This window comes from Pecten maximus, chromosome 19 (genome assembly GCF_902652985.1).
Source record: "Pecten maximus chromosome 19, xPecMax1.1, whole genome shotgun sequence".
Taxonomy (NCBI): Eukaryota; Metazoa; Mollusca; class Bivalvia; order Pectinida; family Pectinidae; genus Pecten; species Pecten maximus.
This window is the reverse complement of record NC_047033.1, coordinates 15889580-15905053: the sequence shown is the minus strand read 5'-3', so window position 1 is coordinate 15905053 and position 15474 is coordinate 15889580.

The window sequence follows — 15474 nt, the reverse complement described above, 5'->3', positions numbered from 1 at the left end:
TGTTTACATACACATTGTTGGAAGAATCAAAATCCATGTGAGGTGTTTATAAGCTTTTAGAAATGAGGCAAATATCTTGCCATTAACTAGTATATCTATATGTTTTTATAAATGATAAATTTATTTTAAATGTTAATTTCTTGAAAGGGTGAAATCCCTTAGAAGTGGGAACAATATTATACTTGGTTATTGTTCTGGCGAACACATATCCTCCACACACAGTTATGTGTAACGTATGTGTACAATCTGGGATAAAGATGTGTGGTTTTGCTTTTTAAAATGTACCATTATAATCATTTGTTATAAATATGTTGGGGTTATGGTGCAGTTGTCTTTTCTTTCTTGTTAAAATTGAGTTTTAGAAACTTATTTATTGACAATATATACCCTGGTAGAATTACCAGTTGTAATCATATATACCTGTTTTATTTTCAGTTGTAATATTTATTATAGTCCTTATATAAATCAGAAAAGTTTGCCTTTTAAAGATATTTTAATACCCTCCGTAATATTTATTGTAGTTCTTATATAAATCAGAAAAGTTTGCCAGTTAACGAAACCTTAATACCCTCCAAATATAGAGATAACATTATGATGGCTGTAAAATGATCAAATGGACCATGTCTACATTCTTGGCCCCCATTGGCTGTCAGGCTTATTGATATATATATACAATGTATACATATACATGTATATAATTTCATATAAAAAAAATTACTTTATGCTCTTCTTTTGACATGTTCAGCCTTTCCAAAATAGGGTCTGTTATAAACAATCAGAGCTAGAACAAACACCTCCTAGAAAGTTATAGTTTTTATTGAAAAAAATGTGTTTGAACTATCCACCGATTCGAATTGATGGGAGGTTTACCGTAATAATACCATTGGTAGGATGACACAAAGGGAAGTAACTGTGGTGAATAAGAATACTATGTCCAAATCCAGTGACCTACACAATAATCACACAGTATTATGTGTTATTATGTAATAATTTAATTTTGTATGAAACACGCATTTTCATTGGCTGAAATAATTTTGTTATACCTCCATAACAAAATTTTTTACGTTGTTTGCAATGTCAAAAATTTTGTTATGGAGGTATAACGTCATTTTTGATTGGCTGATGACGTTGCGTAATAATTTATCACAGAAAAGAGGTCGCCAAAGAAAGTGAAATATCTTGGTGTGTATAAGACGAAATTAAATTATAAGAATTAACATTAATTATTTAGAGTACACTCCAGTTTTTTCTGTTATGACTGTATAACAGAAAAAATAATTGATGTTAATCCTTAATTATTTGTGAAGTAAGGATAAAGATCACTGACAAACTTGGTTTGGTCATCATACACTTTCTTGTCTCTTGTACATAGGTAAACAACCTAAATTTTATATTAATGAGTTAATTTGAATTCTGCTATTTTCTATAATTGAAACTGACAATAGCACAATAAAGCCAGGTGTTCCGAGTATTTTTCTTGGACCAAATTACTTCCCTTGGAAAATTACTCACACTTCTTAATACTCAAATTTTAAACCAATTCAATTTTGTAAAATGCATTTAAAAACTATCTTGACGTAATGTGTTATCAAAAAAAATATATTAATTGATAGATTTAAATCTCCATTCTCATTAGAAAAGTAGCTACATGTAGCTTGCTGGAGATTTTAGATATTTATATTGCACAAAGGTGAATATATGACATTCACTTTATACAAGGTTGTGACATTAAAATCCATTTTGATTTTACAGAAAGCTGGATAAATTGTATTCCTCGAGTTAAATGTAAAGAGATGATTTACAATGTTATCTTATGTTGAGATAATCTATATAGCGTGAACAATAATTATATATTCCACATGAAATTTCTCACCTTTTTACTGATATGCGAACAAATCATTCACAGTCAATGATTTTATTGTTATATTTTTTATTAACTCATTGTTTCATTTTCCCTTTATAAGTGCCATAGGCTTTTGACAATTCAATCAACACACATATACTGGTATATTAATGTGTTGATGCAAACCTACTTGTCAATTTGTCAGTTTTAATTCCATATTTTTAATTGAAATAATTTTCGATTCTTTAATAATTTGTGCAATAAATACATTTATTTTTTAAGAATTATTTAGTGTAAGTAAATTGGATATTCAGCAGTTTTGTATAGTCTGTTTATGTGTAAACTGTTAGGACGACCGACACTCCCTACATGTAAACTGTTAGGACGACCGACACTCCCTACATGTAAACTGTTAGGACGACTGACACTCCCTACATGTAAACTGTTAGGACGACCAACACTCCCTACATGTAAACTGTTAGGACGACCGACACTACCTACATGTAAACTGTTAGGACGACTGACACTCCCTACATGTAAACTGTTAGGACGACCGACACTCCCTACATGTAAACTGTTAGGACGACCAACACTCCCTACATGTAAACTGTTAGGACGACTGACACTCCCTACATGTAAACTGTTAGGACGACTGACACTACCTACATGTAAACTGTTAGGACGACTGACACTCCCTACATGTAAACTGTTAGGACGACTGATACTCCCTACATGTAAACTGTTAGGACGACTGACACTACCTATATGTAAACTGTTAGGACGACTGACACTACCTATATGTAAACTGTTAGGACGACTGACACTACCTATATGTAAACTGTTAGGACGACTGATACTCCCTACATGTAAACTGTTAGGACGACCGACACTCCCTACATGTAAACTGTTAGGACGACTGACACTACCTATATGTAAACTGTTAGGACGACTGACACTACCTATATGTAAACTGTTAGGACGACTGATACTCCCTACATGTAAACTGTTAGGACGACTGACACTCCCTACATGTAAACCGTTAGGACGACCGACACTCCCTACATGTAAACCGTTAGGACGACCGACACTCCCTACATGTAAACTGTTAGGACGACCGACACCCCCTACATGTAAACTGTTAGGACGACCGACACTCCCTACATGTAAACTGTTAGGACGACCGACACTCCCTACATGTAGACTGTTAGGACGACCGACACTCCCTACATGTAAACTGTTAGGACGACCGACACTCCCTACATGTAGACTGTTAGGACGACCGACACTCCCTAGATGTAGACTGTTAGGACGACCGACACTCCCTACATGTAGACTGTTAGGACGACCGACACTCCCTACATGTAGACTGTTAGGACGACCGACACTCCCTACATGTAGACTGTTAGGACGACCGACACTCCCTAGATGTAGACTGTTAGGACGACTGACACTCCCTACATGTAAACTGTTAGGACGACTGATACTCCCTAGATGTAGACTGTTAGGACGACTGACACTCCCTACATGTAGACTGTTAGGACGACCGACACTCCCTAGATGTAGACTGTTAGGACGACTGACACTCCCTACATGTAAACTGTTAGGACGACAGACACTCCCTACACGTAAACTGTTAGGACGACCGACACTCCCTACATGTAAACTGTTAGGACGACAGACACTCCCTACATGTAAACTGTTAGGACGACAGACACTCCCTACATGTAAACTGTTAGGACGACAGACACTCCCTACATGTAAACTGTTAGGACGACCGACACTCCCTACATGTAAACTGTTAGGACGACCGACACTCCCTACATGTAAACTGTTAGGACGACCGACACTCCCTACATGTAAACTGTTAGGACGACCGACACTATACCTATATGTAAACTGTTAGGACGACCGACACTCCCTACACGTAAACTGTTAGGACGACTGACACTCCCTACACGTAAACTGTTAGGACGACTGACACTCCCTACACGTAAACTGTTAGGACGACCGACACTCCCTACATGTAAACTGTTAGGACGACTGACACTATACCTATATGTAAACTGTTAGGACGATCGACACTCCCTACATGTAAACTGTTAGGACGACTGACACTCCCTACATGTAAACTGTTAGGACGACCGACACTCCCTACATGTAAACTGTTAGGACGACCGACACTCCCTACATGTAAACTGTTAGGACGACCGACACCCCCTACATGTAAACTGTTAGGACGACCGACACTACCTATATGTAAACTGTTAGGACGACCGACACTCGCTACATGTAAACTGTTAGGACGACCGACACTCCCTACATGTAAACTGTTAGGACGACCGACACTCCCTACATGTAAACTGTTAGGACGACCGACACTCCCTACATGTAAACTGTTAGGACGACCGACACTCCCTACATGTAAACTGTAAGGACGACCGACACTACCTACATGTAAACTGTTAGGACGACCGACACTCCCTACATGTAAACTGTTAGGACGACCGACACTCCCTACATGTAAACTGTTAGGACGACTGACACTATACCTACATGTAAACTGTTAGGACGACCGACACTCCCTACATGTAAACTGTTAGGACGACCGACACCCCCTACATGTAAACTGTTAGGACGACCGTCACTCCCTACATGTAAACTGTTAGGACGACCGGCACTCCCTACATGTAAACTGTTACGACGACTGACACTATACCTATATGTAAACTGTTAGGACGACCGACACTCCCTACATGTAAACTGTTAGGACGACCGACACTACCTACATGTAAACTGTTAGGACGACTGACACTCCCTACATGTAAACTGTTAGGACGACCGACACTCCCTACATGTAAACTGTTAGGACGACTGACACTATACCTACATGTAAACTGTTAGGACGACCGACACTCCCTACATGTAAACTGTTAGGACGACCGACACTCCCTACATGTAAACTGTTAGGACGACCAACACTCCCTACATGTATATGAATAATGATTAAAATATTTTTATTGCTATTTGTTAGTAGTAAGTATTATGAAGACAAGAACATTCGAGTTGTCTCCCTTTTAGTGTTATATTATGAAGAATACATTCCTTATGTTAGTGAACAATGCGTAGTGAGTTGTCTCCCATGCACTCTGATAGTCCTTTGTCTATAAGAAGTCTGTTACTACCAAATAAATGTCAGCAATCTTTTGATGTAATTCTTAACTTGGCTTTCTGTAGCTGTTTGTCATCAAATGTTTTGTGTTGATAGGACTAGGCTTATCATTATAGATTTAGTGTGTAAAAACGTCGAGCCCAACACCGAGATTTATCATTGGGCTCGCCGTTTTTACGCATTCATTACTGGGATTTTTGGAGAGACCTCGTGTATACACATGTATCCATGGCAGATTCGTCTGGCTTGCTTCAACTCTCTACCTTCTGGGTCGTTTGTCTCCGACCTCCAGTATTCATTACAGATTTAGTTATATTAAAGTTGAGGACAACAAATAACAAAGTTTGAGAATCAGAACAGCTCATGATCACAAGACCAGGATTTAAGTGATTTTTAAAAAAAACTGATGTTTTGTTCTATATTTAACATTTGACATTTAATGATGATTTAGATCGATGGTGTTTTCATCTTTATATAACAATTGACATTGAGATAATTTAAATAAATGATGTTTCCATCTTTATATAACGATTTGACATTTAATGATAACCTTAAATAACTAATGTATTCATCTTTATATAACAATTGATGTTTTAAAATGATTTGAATTGCTGATATTTTCATCTTTATATATCAATTGACGTTTCATCATACATGTGCTGTGGAATTACATCATCAGAGAGGGAAGTTTATAATATTAAAATGTAAACTGCTTGCAAATTAAATTTATATATTATATATATGTTCTTGTATCAAAATAACAGTTACAATAAATCTATTATTTTGACAGTAATGTTTGAATACAAGCATTTCAATTTGAACATTTTATTTTGTATATCATTAAAGGTGTCCTTGTTTTCTCACTAAGATTTGCAGTTGTTTGATATTATTTTGTCAATCTGTGTGACTTGTTAGTTAAAGTTTAAAATGTATTTATTTTTTAACATTTATTGCTGTAATACCACATTGCTTAGTTAAGAGACTGTCAACCCAATATGGAATTCTCGGATTTTTGAAGTTTGAAAGTAAATGCTAAATTATCAAATCTTAATGTTGAAAGTGGCATATAATTTCTTTCTACTTATATTCATATTAAAGAAAGTGTTTGACAATTTCAATTTTTTGAGATTTTGTCTTTTTTCGCATGTATAATTTCCGATATTTATAATTGTAGATTTTGATAAAAATTTACTCAAGTGTTCAGACATTGAATACCTCCAATAAATTCCTTGTTCTAAATTCAAGGGTCAAGGTCATTGCTAGTTACTTAGAGTGTATTAGGTGAGGGCATTAAGCTATGCTTTTGTTTGACTTTTTAAACAACAAAAAATATTAATCAAAATATATTACAAAATGATAGCATTTAAAGATTTAGATTGTACATTGATTTCACAATAATATAACCTATTATACATTATCATTCAATGGTTAAATAGGATCAAAGATATTTCTTCACCAAAACACCATCATTTTTAATTGATATTACTATGTACAATGTGTAATGCAAAAATGCATGTAGCCTAATTTAATCTTGAATATTATGCAAAAAATGTGAGTTTTGTCAGTTAAAAATCAGTAGGTAATTATCGCTACAGCAAAGATTGAATAAAACTCTGCCTGCATTCATGTAAATTCAAACTGGCTAGATGGCTACACATGCATACCTAGTAAGGCCGCGGCAGGAGATAGAGGACAATACTATATTTGACAATTTCATTGTTAACCAAGCTCCCTCTCTGTCCATCTGATTTTCTGTAAAAATATATTTGACCCTTACATCACAGAAAAAAAACTACCTGTGTAGAGGATAGGTTTCAAAACCGACAACCTTTTGTAGCGTTCTCATGTGTACACATGTACTGTTTGGTTTGTTTTATTTAACGTCCTATTAACAGTCAGGATCATTAAAGATGTGCCTGGTTTTGGAGGTGGAGGAAAGCCGGAGTACCCAGAGAAAAAACACAGACCTACGGTCAGTACCAGCTAGGCAACTACCTCACATGGGTTTCGAACTTGCAACCCAGAGGTGGAGGGCTAGTGCTAATGTGACGGGACACTTTAACCACTCGGCCACCACAGCCCCTAGTGTAAATATCACAGGTGCCCGGTTTCTAATAATCCATATAAAATATATAATAAATTGTGGAATCTGTGTACTGTGTAGAGTATCTCTTTAATTATGTTCATGACAGTGTAAAACAAAACTATATCTGTGTGTTCGATACATGTATTTTGAAAATAAATTTGTTCAACTTGAGAACTGGACATATGTTACGGGTCTGTGTTCCAAGGTGTGACATGTATTTTTCATATGAATATCGTAGATCCTGTTAATTTCATATGGAGCTCTGTTCCATGTATTAAAATTCTTACCTGGGTGGCTCACTTGCTGCTAGTGTCCTTTGGCAACATATGTGACCTCCCTCCAGTATATCTGTTCAGTGAGGTAGCCACCAGCTACTACAAGGATAATCAGTCTCATTGTGGCATGACAATAAACCAACTAGCAAGAGATCATTACAAAGATCTAGTTACATGAAGATACTTCATACCTTTGTAGCAAGCAGTATGTTTTTATGTATATTAATATCATTATCCATCTATTATTAAAAATATAGAATTTGTTGAAAATTCCATATTAATGACTTCACACCATAAAAAAGGTTTCATCAAACTGTTTGTAGCAGTTGTACATGTCATTTGTTGACTTCTAAGAATATGAACTTGTTTCGTTTTTTTGTAATTTAGATAATAAACTTCTAACTAAATTATTTCTGTTGGTTTGTTATTTCCAGTGTAAGATTTCTGTGCTTAACTTACATTCAGCATGTCATCTGTAACAGCCTATCCTATATTAACTTCTCACTTTAGCCTCAGTACATATAGAAATGAGGGGTGACCTAAAGGGGAGATGTGACCTGATGTAGTCACAGTACATAGAGGGGAGATGTGACCTGATGTAGTCACAGTACATAGAGGGGAGATGTGACCTGATATAGTCACAGTACATAGAGGGGAGATGTGACCTGATGTAATCACAGTACATAGAGGGGAGATGTGACGTCATGTAGTCACAGTCTATAGAGGGGAGATGTGACCTGATGTAGTCACAGTACATAGAGGGGAGAGGTGACCTGATGTAGTCACAGTACATAGAGGGGAGAGGTTACCTGATGTAGTCACAGTACATAGAGGGGAGAGGTGACCTGATGTAGTCACAGTACATAGAGAGGAGACATGACCTGATGTAGTCACAGTACATAGAGGGGAGAGGTGACCTGATGTAGTCACAGTACATAAAGGGGAGATGTGACCTGATGTAGTCACAGTACATAGAGAGGAGATGTGACCTGATGTAGTCACAGTACATAGAGAGGAGATGTGACCTGATGTAGTCACAGTACATAGAGGGGAGAGGTGACCTGATGTAGTCACAGTACATAGAGAGGAGACGTGACCTGATGTAGTCATAGTACATAAAGAGATGTTACTGTCTGTACGTGTTACTGTCTGTACCTGTTACTGTCTGTATGTGTTACTGTCTGTACATGTTACTGTATGTACATGTTACTGTCTGAACATGTTACTGTCTGTACATGTTACTGTCTGTACGTGTTACTGTCTGTACATGTTACTGTCTGTACATGTTACTGTCTGTACATGTTACTGTCTGTACATGTTACTGTCTGTACATGTTACTATATGTACATGTTACTATATGTACATGTTACTATATGTACATGTTACTGTCTGTACATGTTACTGTCTGTACATGTTACTGTCCGTACATGTTACTGTCTGTACATGTTACTATATCTGTACATGTTACTATATGTACATGTTACTATATCTGTACATGTTACTATATGTACATGTTACTATATCTGTACATGTTACTATATGTACATGTTACTGTCTGTACATGTTACTGTCCGTACATGTTACTGTCTGTACATGTTACTATCTGTACATGTTACTATATCTGTACGTGTTACTATCTGTACCTGTTACTGTCTGTACATGTTACTGTCTGTACATGTTACTATATGTACATGTTACTGTCTGTACATGTTACTGTCTGTACATGTTACTATATGTACATGTTACTGTCTGTACATGTTACTATATGTACATGTTACTGTCTGTACATGTTACTGTCTGTACATGTTACTATCTGTACGTGTTACTGTCTGTACATGTTACTGTCTGTACATGTTACTGTCTGTACATGTTACTGTCTGTACATGTTACTATCTGTACATGTTACTGTCTGTATATGTTACTGTATCTACATGTTACTATCTGTACATGTTGCTGTCTGTACGTGTTACTATATGTACATGTTACTGTCTGTACGCGTTACTATCTGTACATGTTACTATCTGTACATGTTACTATCTCTACATGTTACTGTCTGTACATGTTACTGTCCGTACATGTTACTGTCTGTACATGTTACTGTCTGTACATGTTACTATCTGTACATGTTACTATCTGTACATGTTACTGTCTGTACATGTTACTGTCTGTACATGTTACTGTCTGTACATGTTACTGTCTGTACATGTTACTATCTGTACATGTTACTGTCTGTACGTGTTACTATCTGTACGTGTTACTATCTGTACGTGTTACTATCTGTACATGTTATTGTCTGTACGTGTTACTATCTGTACGTGTTACTATCTGTACGTGTTACTATATGTACGTGCTACTATATGTACATGTTACTATATGTACATGCTACTATCTGTACATGTTACTATCTGTACATGTTACTGTCTGTACGTGTTACTATATGTACGTGTTACTATATGTACGTGCTACTATATGTACATGTTACTATATGTACATGTTACTATATGTACATGTTACTATATGTACATGTTACTATCTGTACATGTTACTGTCTGTACATGTTACTGTCTGTACATGTTATTGTCTGTACATGTTACTGTCTGTACGCGTTACTATCTGTACATGTTACTATCTGTACATGTTACTGTCTGTACATGTTACTATCTGTACATGTTACTGTCTGTACGTGTTACTATCTGTACATGTTACTATCTGTACATGTTACTGTCTGTACATGTTACTGTCTGTACATGTTACTGTCTGTACATGTTACTGTCTGTACGTGTTACTATCTGTACGTGTTACTATCTGTACGTGTTACTGTCTGTACATGTTACTGTCTGTACATGTTACTGTCTGTACGTGTTACTGTCTGTACATGTTACTATATGTACGTGTTACCATCTGTACATGTTACTATCTGTACATGTTACTGTCTGTACATGTTACTATCTGTACGTGTTACTGTCTGTACATGTTACTGTCTGTACGTGTTACTGTCTGTACATGATACTATCTGTACATGTTACTGTCTGTACATGTTACTGTCTGTACGTGTTACTATCTGTACGTGTTACTATCTGTACATGTTACTATCTGTACGTGTTACTGTCTGTACGTGTTACTGTCTGTACATGTTACTATCTGTACATGTTACTGTCTGTACATGTTACTATCTGTACGTGTTACTGTCTGTACGTGTTACTGTCTGTACGTGTTACTGTCTGTACAGGTTACTGTCTGTACGTGTTACTGTCTGTACATGTTACTATCTGTACATGTTACTGTCTGTACGTGTTACTGTCTGTACGTGTTACTGTCTGTACATGTTACTGTCTGTACATGTTACTATCGGTACATGTTACTGTCTGTACGTGTTACTATCTGTACGTGTTACTGTCTGTACAGGTTACTGTCTGTATAGGTTACTGTATGTATATGTTACTATATGTACGTGTTACTATCTGTACATGTTCAATAGAAAAGTATTTTTCTCAATGTCCAGAAGTAATTATGAACGAAAGGAAAAGAAGAGAAATCAGCTTTCAATGTTGGGCGCTGAGATTTCTCTGTGATAGTTTTATAATGTTTTGTTGCTTACCTTCACGCGTGCAGCACTGTAGTATTTAGGGTAATCAGGGTCACAATTCTTAGTTCTTGTTTCTTATTTCCTTAATTCTAATGCTTAAATTTTAATGCTAATATACTATTTTCAGTTTTAAAAGCATGTAATTACAATGTCTTAAATATTGATATTCTTATTTTTTTTTAAACCTATTTCTAATTTCTTTTTATTGTGACCCTGATTACCCTCCATACTGTAGCACCAATCTGACTGTAACCCAATATAAGTTTATTCAGATTGTGGATGGAGATTATTTTTATAAAAGAACATACCGGGGAAACTTATTCAATTTCGATATATTATATCTTATGAGCTCGTATAAATCCGATTGGGCATCAATTACTTTGTCCTTTGTTTGACAGGCATGTAGAATCGGGGGAGGTAACTCTTGCCCACTAACTATATGTACGTTTCGCGTAACAGGGGAAATAACTCTGGCTTCCTTCACATGATAACTAGTGCGCGCACACAATATACTATATGACGCAGCCAAGCCGCAGGGACAATAATTTAATAATGTCTGTGGTTAAGTATTCACAAATTTATCATTTTGTGTTTAGGTGTGCCCAATTCGCTGAGTTTTTTTTTAAAAGTGTGTTTAGAAAAAAAAATATCGGCAACAGCTGCATGTATGTCATTCGTTTTGTGCTGGGTTTTACAATTTTCACAAAATTTCGCAAACACAAAATAAATGAGTACTTTATAGTTTGTTTGTTTGTCTTCGTTTGTTTGTTTTGGTGTATTTTGTTGTTTTTTTCCCCAAAGTTTTCTGTTTCTTTGAAGTGCGATCAAGAATTGGGAACTCCTTCACTACATAAAGTAGCCGCTAAATCATGAAAATAAATCCAATTCACTGTATTCAGTTTTCGATTTCGAATATGCAGGTATTCTTTGATTTCTTTTATTGAAGACGAGGCTACACTCATTTTCGAATTTCAATATTCTACGTATTATATGGCTGTCTTTCTTTTGGATTCTTTCCTTGTCCTCCCATCCCAGAGGTGCGTGGTTAGACGCTCCCTATCCTAACTTTTTCTCGGGAAGCTGAGAAACGGACCTATATGTGCTGACTTGGTTGTGTCTTTGGGCAAGACAATTTACCCTGGTTGTTCTGATTGCTATACAGATGTACTCATTCGTAATGACGTCATCAACATTAACTTTTTTGTAATGACGTTATACAAATAAAGTAATTAGTATATACAAAATGTATATTTATTGCATTTTTGCCAGTGAAATATAGAAATTTATCAAACTAATATAACTTATATTTCCACTGAAGCGATGAGCAGTGAAAATATAAGATTTTGCAATGAAAATATAAGTTTTCCTTTTTTGACCAATCAGAGCGAACCTTTGTATTCACATCGTCGACACTTGCCGATTTTTCAATCGAAGCGGAGATAGTTTGCTGTATTTCTGAAATTTTCATACTAGTTTTTGACGAAATACTCACTTGACGTTAGCTATTCACGCACAGATTCTCCGATATCAGCAGAAAACGCTTAAATTGCGTTGATCAGTCCTTCCTAAATGGCGCCGTCAAGTTGACGTGGGGTAAAGTCACAAAGAGATGACGTCATTACTGATTCCCGCACTTTTTGCTATTATTAATTTTTCGATGTTTTTAATTTTGTTTTAAGTTTATGAAATGCAATAAAAAGAAAATTAAATGGTTTCCCGTTAAATATAACATATATTTCACTCGTATGACAGAATATTTCGATATTTTTCACTCGTGCTTCGTACTCGTGAAAATATCGATATTCTGTCATACTCGTGAAATATTTAAGGATTAACATCAATTATTTTTTCTGTTATACAGTCATAACATAAAAAAACTGGAGTGTACTCTCTTCATAAACCGCTTCGCGGTTTATTTAGAGTACACTCCAGTTTTTTCTGTTATGACTGTATAACAGAAAAAATAATTGATGTTAATTCTTATAATTTAATTTCGTCTTATACACACCAAGATATTTCACTTTCTTTGGCGAAATCTTTTCTGTGATAAATTATTACGCCACGTCATCAGCCAATCAAAAATGACGTTACATTTCGCAACGTCAAAAAATTTGTTATGGAGGTATAACAAAATTATTTCAGCCAATGAAAATGCGTGTTTCATACAAAATTAAATTATATGTTATATTAAACGGGGAACCATTTAATATCCTCTATATATAAGCCTTACTGCCTTCTTTGGCTGAATATTGTTGTCAATTCACAACATTGCAGACAAATGGAATAGCACGCGTGTAGCGCGTTATGATTAATTTCTCTACTATCCTCTCTACAATTATTGGACAATAACCTTCCAAAATATAATGGCAGTTTAGTACTTCTATTTCCGTTTAAGAATAATAATTTTCTTATATTCAACCTGTAGCAGTGTTATCACATCCCAATGTCAAATTCCGCGTGTCAATTGAACCTATTCTTGTGACGTCACGAGTACACGGGACCATTTCCGGAAAAAGAATACAGCGGAAATAAACACAAAAATCAACAATTCAATTTTCATCATTTAAAACAATATATTCCATCGTGAAGATATTCGCCTGTTATACAGCATAGACACATAAATTGTTGTTAATTACCTTGATCAATCGGGGTTTTTTTTTTTTTTTAATCCGGTAGCATAAATTTTGTGACGTCAAAAAACATAGACAAAACGACGTAATTTAGTGACGACGTCATAAACATTGTTCTTTATATAATTACACCGATGTACATGAACTGCTTCGCAGTGCACTTCATTTGCACGAGGTTCACTTCCCTTCATCCATGCAAGCAACAAAATTGACAATCAATTCTAAAATAATTACACCGATGCGTGGGAATTATGGCTTTCTATTTTGTTTTGTAAGGTTATATAGTGACAATACAAATCAATGATCGAATGGAAATATAACTTGTAACGATGTTCGTAATGACCGCATTCAAATTCGTTATGACGTCAAACAAATGCACTAGTTCATTATGACGTCATATAAATGCACATGTCCGTTATGACGTCATACAATTGCACTAGTCTGTTATGACGTCATAGGAATACACTACTTAGCAATGTCATAGTATAACTTTCCTCATTCACAATTACGCCCTACAAATGAATGAACAAATATATAGGGCGTCATTTTGACAGGTACGAAACTTCTTCAGCAAGTATTTAAATTACAGCACTAGTTACTACAGCCAATGTAAGAACTAAATAACAATCATAGGTCTCAGAGCGAACCTACAGCTAAAATATGTCACTAGTATCTGATGCGTTAGGTATATAACGATATGGACTGCTTGTCCCGGTGTCACTGTCGTCTGATCAAGTGACGTCACTACTTAACATATGTGTTAGTTGATAAGGGTCCCTGACTGAGAGTGTGTAACTCGGATTATCTGTACTACATTACCAGGAATACGGGATGTTTGTGGTGTCATCATGGACATGTAGTGACGGGCAAAAATTATTCAGTCACGACACGTCTCTGGTCACGTGCTATCTTTACAATAGTATTTCATGTACAGCTATAGTTTGACAATATCAATAGATTTTTATGACTTTTTTAAGGCTTTTACTGTGCTTAATTTTCCTGAAATAGACGAATATATGGAACACAACAAAAGTGTGACGTCGTTTTGCTCTTTGTTTTACGAGAGAAATGGGTTTTAGTGCGTCCTATTTTGATACCGTTCCTATTTAACTGTAACGTGCGATATCTCCTGAAACCGGCCACAGAAAAGATCAGAGGACAAAAGAGTTATATAGGTCTCTGTATATATGTAAGTGAAATTCAATCAATTCTACTAAAATGCGAAGCTTTCAAAAATCATTTAAAAAAATCCATGTAACGTATATAGATATTACGTGAACAATTACATTCGGCACCTCATGATCATATTAGATATATAAACATCTCGGTATTATGGAGTTAATTACTTGTTACTATAATTAACAATATAATTGTAATTAATAAACAGGTGTTCGTAGTGACACAGCAGATCTTTAGATTAGATTTATAATTCCTTTCAAATAGATTCGTTTGGGTTTTTTCTTATGTGGAATTTTATTTGATGTATTTCTAAAACAACAAAAATCCACAACGAAAATGCGACTATATGAATATCCTATCACATACTCGAGACTTATATAACTATTCTAAGTCTCTACACAACTACATTGTATTATTGTTTAGCTCTGTGGCCAAGTGGATAAAGTAATCTACATCCGATTTGATAGTTAAAACGTACCTGGAACGAACATTAATATATATTTAAATTGATTCAATTTGTGTCTCAAAGAACAGCGGTTATCGCCTGCATGACAACGCCAGTTGTTAGCTCTTCTTCTCATCGACTATATTCAGTCTTCTGTCAGCTTTAGTCAGCTACTGGTTTTACGCCCACGTATGACTCGCCTGTGGCTAGCTAAGTTAACGCCCACATGACTCGCCAATGGCTTGGTTTCTGCTCAAATGG